General features: G+C 44.1%; 1 protein-coding gene across 11 annotated transcripts in view; it reads left to right on the top strand.

Moving 5' to 3' along the window:
- The window catches only part of LOC123509344 (protein kinase C and casein kinase substrate in neurons protein 2-like), a 135,029-nt gene that overhangs the window by 57,239 nt on the left and 70,290 nt on the right, over positions 1-7,500 (top strand). The window lies entirely within an intron of this gene.

Genomic DNA, 7,500 nt, shown 5'->3' with positions numbered 1-7,500 from the left:
TTGGTTATGATTAGACCATTTTATTTGAACAAGCAAAGGTCTATGGAGGTCAGAAGATTAGTGGCCGGAGTGGAGTCTTCACTATTCTAATCCCCGCACATAAGTTTGTGAATCTGCTTAAAATTACCAAAACAGTAAGCAGAATGAATATGGAAACGCGTCTTGGTACTTGAAGAGGTTAACTTGATGCTGTGTGTGGCTGGTGAGGGAGTCCCGGCTGTGTGTTGTTGTGATTCACTGCTCATTCGTGTCTGGTGAATGTGAAGTGCTCTAATGAATGAATGAACGCCTTGTTTGCTCGTTTATGTGTGTTTGTTCATCTGCTTGACTTTTGGTTTAAATATTTGCTGGTTTTATTTATTTATTCATTATCAGTCAGTCAGTCAGTCAGTCAGTTGGTCATTTATATATATTTATCTCTGCACTCAATTACTTAATCATATATTCATGTATTTGATGAATAAGAGAGAGAGAGAGAGAGAGAGAGAGAGAGAGACTGCTAAAAGAACATTCGTCCCATGAGAATGAAAACCAGAGGGAGATAGAAAGAGAGAGACAACAGAGAGAGAGAGAGAGAGAGAGAGAGAGAGAGAGAGAGAGAGAGAGAGAGAGAGAGAGAGAGAGAGAGAGAGAGAGTGTGTGTGAACAGAAAGTTAGACATTCTTGTGTTACTCCTGTAGAGAGAGAGAGAGAGAGAGAGAGAGAGAGAGAGAGAGAGAGAGAGAGAGAGATGTGTGTGTGTGTGTGTGTGTGTGTGTGTGTGACGGCAGTATGAGGTGTTAACGGTCCATGCAGGTGAGTTTGGGTGGGTATGGGACACAAACCTGTACGCGTGACTTTAGAAACTTAATTAAATCCAGCACGGTGAGAGCAGCGCGCCTCACCTTGGTAATGAACAGGTGTAGCCAGGTGGGGGGTGTTGGTAATTACACGTGCCCACTGACGGTCACGCGAACCTTCATATAGGGGGAGTGAATTAATTAACTCTTGGCTATTATGATATGTACACACACGCAGGTATTGTAAAGTCAGTGTCAGTGTCGTGTTTCTCTCTCTCTCTCTCTCTCTCTCTCTCTCTCTCTCTCTCTCTCTCTCTCTCTCTCTCTTCTTTTATTTTATTTTCTATTCCTTCTTTCCTTTCTTTCTTTCATTCATTCATTCATTCCTTCTTTCTTTCTTTCTTTCTCCAAATAGAAATTGACAAACAAACGATACACGAACAAGAAAAATAAAATAAATAATACCAAATAAAATGACGGATAAGATAAGATCAGACAAGCGATCAACGCAAAGCAGAAAGAAACCTTTTAAAAATCATGCATACGTCATTTTTTTTTTTTTTTTTTTTTTTTTATTTTTTATTTTTTTTTTTTTGTGTGCCTGTAAACCGTGACTCACCTTCCCCCTCCCGCTACAGGTTGGGGTTAACTTCCCACTGTAACACTCAACTGGATTAAAACTCGCCATTTCAATCATTATTCACGCGTGTTTCACCACCAACTTGCCTTCCTCCAGCTCTCACTGCGGGGGAATCTGGTTTTGACGCGTCTTTAGCTATTGCTTCTGAAATTATGTACTAGTTTTTCGTGTGTTAGGAAGGTGGAGGAGGTGGTGGTGGTGTAGGAGGAGGAGGAGGAGGAGGAGGAGGAGGAGGAGGAGGAGGAGAACAAGAAGAAGAAGAGCAAGAACAAGAACAAGAAGAGGAGGAGGAGGAGGAGAACAAGAAGAGCAAGAACAAGAAGAGGAGGAGGAGGAGGAGAAAGAGAAGAAGCAGTATCAGGATCAGAATCAGCAGCAGCAGCAGGAGGAGGAGAAGAAGAAGAAGAAGAAGAAGAAGAAGAAGAAGAAGAAGAAGAACTACTACTACTACTACTACTATTGCTACTACTGTTACTATTACCTCTTCAGATTTCAGCTTACTCTTCTCATATCACCAACATTAAACTGAAAAGCCCCCTTGGTGAGTTAACTTGGTGCGTGAAATCTGTGTGTGTGTGTGTGTGTGTGTGTGTGTGTGTGTGTGTGTGTGTGTGTGGTAAGATACATTGGGGAGTAAACGCCACACAGTTATTGCATCCGCGTCACTAAATCAATTAACCAGCGCATTAATTCCCATACTAAAGCCAGTTAGTTTTTACCGCCTTGCTTCACCACAATTACAATCATTCACCGTGTCAATTTGTTGCTCGTTGGATTCCTGGTTGAGTGCGGAGGTGGTGATGGTGGTGGCAGAGATCACTAAGCCACGATTTATGAAGGGCAGACAGTGTACAGGAAAAAAAAAAAAGGAAAAGGGATCATCAGTGCTCATATTTCTGCAACGCCTTCCTGGTTCGAGATAGAGAACATTCCATCGATGATATTAGTGACATGTTTGGATTCCCTTTCACATAAGTGGATTTTATTACAGATATTTGTATTTCTTTACATAGGTTTGGATTTCCTTGCACATTTGTATTTTCTTAAACGTATTTGGATTTTCTTGTATATATTTGGATTCCCTTACACATATTTCGATTGTTTTTTACTCATATATGGATTTTCTTGCTCATATTCTAATTCCCTTACACATATTTGGATTCCCTCACATATATTTTTCCTGTTTTGAAATTGATAACACTGCATTCATAATATTAGTGACTGCATGTTTGGATTCCTTGCATATATTTGAATTCCTTTACACATATTTGGATTCCCTTCCATATATTTCTGCAACACCTTCCTGTTTTGAAATTGATAACATTGCATTGATAATATTAGTGACGCCATGTTTGGATTTCCTTACACAATACGGAAGATTAGATTAAATGCATTGATTTCCGTGTTACTCAGTGTTAGAGAGAGAGAGAGAGAGAGAGAGAGAGAGAGAGAGAGAGAGATAGTGTTCAAGGAGTAGTCAGAAAAACCATCAGCATATATTCGTAATACAAGTGTCTTTAATTGCTGGTTCTCTGAAAGCTGAATGGAAAAGGTTGCGCGGTGTCAGGTCTGGCAATTTAATTCTGGAGGTGTCTTGACTCTCCTATCGTGTAATCTTCCTTGTCGCTGGGAACAGGTAAATAGAATTTGAGAGTTGCGAAATTTACTTGTGTGTGTGTGTGTGTGTGTGTGTGTGTGTTAATGTAAGAAGGGAAAACTAGCCAAAAGCAACGTAAAACGAAAAAAAAAAAAAAGGGCCACTTAGTTGCCAGTCCCCTTGTAGGTCAGAGTTAGCCAAAAAAAAAAAAATGGAATAAATGTCTTAAAACCTCCCTCTTAAATGAAATCAAATTATAGGAAGCTGGAAATACAGAAGTAGTAGGGAGTTCCAGTTGTGTGTGTGTGTGTGTGTGTGCTGCAGTGACCTCGTTTTCGTGTCTTCGTGGAGCTTCCTAAGACGATTGGAACACGGTAATGATCTGAAGCCTTCCCTGCGTATCACCTTGAGTTCCCTGCGTGCGTGACAACGTGAAGGAGGCGCCACAACCCCAGCCTTACCCCGGTGTCACGGCTCGTATTCTCAGACTTTTCTTTGCTTCTCTTCCACTAATTCAAAGGTTTTATTTAAATTGACACGAGTTTTTTAATGTGTTTTTATGGTTCTAGAGGCAGAGTGACAAGATTCCTATATTATTAACTGGGGAAAAACTCTTGAAATCTCGCTAATCATCTCTGTGGCCTTGGAAAATAGTGGTGGTGAGAGAGCAAAGAGGAAAGCGTATCAAAATAAGGGTTCAGGCTCTCCCGGTGCTGCTCTGCGTGTCTGCTGCATCTCTGGCCTTGCAGTGGTGGGTGTCTTCATTTTGAGAGGTTGTTTATATACGTATACAGCCACTTGAGTGTTTACGTCACCACGCGGGTTTAGTTAACATCTCATTGATTTGTTTAGCTTTCAAGACACTTATTCTCATTTTTATTTATTTTTTTTTACTTTATTTTTGAGAGTGGCACTTGATTGGTTCTTTCTTGATTTTGTTCTTGTTCTTTTTGTTCTTATTCTTGTTGTTCTTGTTCTTTTTTGTTGGTGTTGTTTTTTTCTTTTTTTTCTCTTTTTGTTGCTGTTCTTCTTCTTGTTCTTGTTCTTGTTCTTCTTGTTCTTCTTGTTGTTCTTCTTCTTCTTCGTTGGTCTATATAGAAGGATCTCCCATGCTTTGATAGTTCTCGTTCCCTCCTCCCAATCACACATCGCTATTAGTGGCGCTGGTGATGAGACAGTGCCGTCGCGTTGCTGTGTGTGCCGTGGCGCTTAATTGATCAGATTAGCTAACGGTGCTTTGTGATGACGCTCAGCTCACCCTCAATACACCTACAACACCGCCCTGAGCCCCGCTGAGGACCACTTCCTTCACTAACACAGGTGCCAACTATTCATCACCCACTGTAAGACCCCCCTTTAGCCACTCTCCCACTTACTCCCGCGCACTCCCGCCCTTACCAGCCGCCTCCCTTCCCAGCCAAGCCTCAGTCATGCCCCTAGCCTCTCAGTCCCCTTCCCCGCACTGGCTGGCCTCTAAGCCTGAAGCCACACATAAGAACATTACAATGCATTACACCAGATCATAAAAAAACAGTAGAGGCTGAAGGCTTGTCGAGACTCGGAGGCTCACACACACACACACACACACACACACACACACACACACACACACACACACACACACACACACACACACACACACAGGTCCATGTATTTTGCAGGGCCTGGTTCCCTCCGTGTAGCTCCTTGTGTTTCTTGGCCATCCAGCGCTGCCCCATCTGTAGACACCCCAGCCAGCATGCCGCCCCCCGCTGCCTGACACGGTGGTAGTGGTGGTGGTGGGTGGTGGTGGTGGTGCCGTGACGTGGACCCCAGCAAGGACTCGAACAGGCTACCACTGGTGTAATGGGCAGGGCAGTCACAGCTGGGGGAAGGGTGCCTAGAGAGGGTAGGGAGATGCTGTTCTCTCACCACTACTAATTTCCAAAGTCACAGAGATGATTAGCGGGGTTTTCAAGAGTGTTTCTCCAGTTAATAGTGTAAAAATCTTGTCATTCTACCTCTAAAATCTTAAAAACATGCTTAAGAACGCTTTACTCTCTCACCACGACTACTTTCCAAAGCCACAGAGATAATAAGCGGGGTTTTCAAGAGTGTTTTTCCATTTAATAAAGCAGAAATCTTGTCATTCTACCCCTATAACCTTAAAAACACCTTAAAATACTCGTGTCAATTTAAATAAAGCCTTTTGAAGTAGTATAGGTGAAGCGTAGAAGTGTTTGAGAATACGAGCACAGACCCTCAGCCAGTGCCGGGTCGGCGGTGGGGGGATTGGCAAAGGGAGGCACTGGACGCTGCCTCGCTTCCACTCTGAAGATTAAAGTCGCTCAGTTCAGCACGCACGTCTGGCGCGGGATGGCCCAAGGCTGGCGTGGCGTCACAATGTTGCTGCATAAACCTTCACCTTCCGAAATAGCCATTAGAGTAGTAAGGCTGAGTGCGGCGTGTGTGTGGCTGTCTGTTTTGTCTGTTTATCTGGCTGTCTGAGTGTGAGTCGACTTTCTAGCCTGGGCAGCGGGGACTGGGGTGTGTTGAGGTAAGTCTTGCGGGTTATAGGATTAAGGGGAGTGGAATATATACTTTCCTTCACCTTTGGGATTAGACACCAAGGAATGTGTATCTCCTATGAACTTTGTGAGTAGATAGAGTAGATTGTGTGCTTTGTGATACACTCAGCAATAGGAAGTAAGGAGTCTATGCTTGTTAAGAGCTTTACAAATGGAGAAAGGGTATGAAATGTGTGTTAAAGACAACTGTTAACCTGTATGTGTGTGTGTGTGTGTGTGTGTGTGTGTGTGTGTGTGTGTGTGTGTGTGTGTGTGTGTGTGTGTGTGTGTGTGTGTGTGTGTGTGTGTGTGTGTGTGTGTGTGTGTGTGTGTGTGTGTGTGTGTGCCGACCATCCTGTTTATATAGCGGCTGACCTGGCTAAGGAAGTAACTCTATAGGTCATCTCTTACCTCGTCTTGGGTAGTGTGACCAGGCTCTGAAAAAGTGGAAATAGTGGAAGAACTTGTGGATGGATTGAAAAGTGGATGGTGTGGGTGGATAGAGGAAGGATTGAGCTAGAAGTGGATGATTGCAGTTTTAAATTCCACTTAGTAGTTTAGGATTTGTGGATGAAAATCTAAGCTGAACCATATATTTTTGGGGTATTTTTAAATATATCGGAACAAAAATGGACGTTTCAGGTGAACTAATGAGCCCGTTATCTTACCTGTGGCACACCTGCTTGCCTGCCTGTCGTAGCGCCCCCTTACCTGTGTCCTCCCGCTCTGACAGTCACGTATACCTCCTGACAAGGGCGGGAAGTGACACAGCGATAACTCCCCCAGTGATCTGTATGCGCTGGGGACGTGTCAACAGAATGGGTCACGCTGAAGGGCAGATGTCACGCTGGTGGAGTAGTGGAAGTGGTCAGGAATGTTTGAAGAGAGAGAGAGAGAGAGATATGCAATGGCTTCTCTCTCACACACACACACACACACGCATTCCTCTGTAAACCCTCGCAGCCCCACCCACTTAGCCATCCACCTTGCATTCCACACTTCCACTGCCCTCCTGCGTGACCTATTGCACCTGAAGGAGGGGTGGAAGGGTGGGGGGCAGGGTGGACCGTAGAGAGAGGGTAGGGTAAGGTGAAATGTTGAGGTTAGTTGTACTGTTACTAAGTGGATTATCATAACACTCTCTCTCTCTCTCTCTCTCTCTCTCTCTCTCTCTCTCTCTCTCTCTCTCTCTCTCTCTCTCTCTCTCTCTCTCTCTCTCTCTCTCTCTCTCTCTCTCTCTCTCTCTCTCTCTCTCTCTCTCTCTCTCCCCACGCTTTCTCTACATAACTGACTTTCTTTCTCTCATTTCTCATTATTACTTGTCCAACTCCCACGCAACTCTCTTCTCCTCCTCCTCCTCCTCCTCCTCCTCCTCCTCCTCCTCCTCCTCCTCCTCCTCCTCCTCCTCCTCCAACACCTGTATTTTTCCTCCTTTTTGTGGTGACTCGATTCTCTCATTTGCGGTGAGAGAGAGAGAGAGAGAGAGAGAGAGAGAGAGAGAGAGAGAGAGAGAGAGAGAGAGAGAGAGAGAGGGAGGAGGAGGAGGAGGAGACGAGAGAAAAAAGGAGGAAGAGGAGGAGGATAAAAGACTTTGACACGCGACTGATAAGAGAAGGCGGTAATGGTGGTGATAGTAGTGGTGATGGTGGTGGTGGTGGCGGTGGTGGTGGTGGTGGTGGTGGTGGTGATGGTGATGCTGGTGATTATTGAAAGAAACGGTGTGATCAGAGAGAGAGAGAGAGAGAGAGAGAGAGAGAGAGAGAGAGAGAGAGAGAGAGAGAGAGAGAATATATAAGCTATGAATAAGAAAAATAAAAAAAGATTACAAGAGAGAGAGAGAGAGAGAGAGAGAGAGAGAGAGAGAGAGAGAGAGAGAGAGAGAGAGAAGATACATAAACTTTAAATAATAAAAAAAAAATTACAAGACACATTTTTTGC

Source organism: Portunus trituberculatus, chromosome 27 (genome assembly GCF_017591435.1).
Source record: "Portunus trituberculatus isolate SZX2019 chromosome 27, ASM1759143v1, whole genome shotgun sequence".
In the NCBI taxonomy this organism is placed as follows: Eukaryota; Metazoa; Arthropoda; class Malacostraca; order Decapoda; family Portunidae; genus Portunus; species Portunus trituberculatus.
This window is presented reverse-complemented; position numbering and strand designations above follow the sequence as displayed.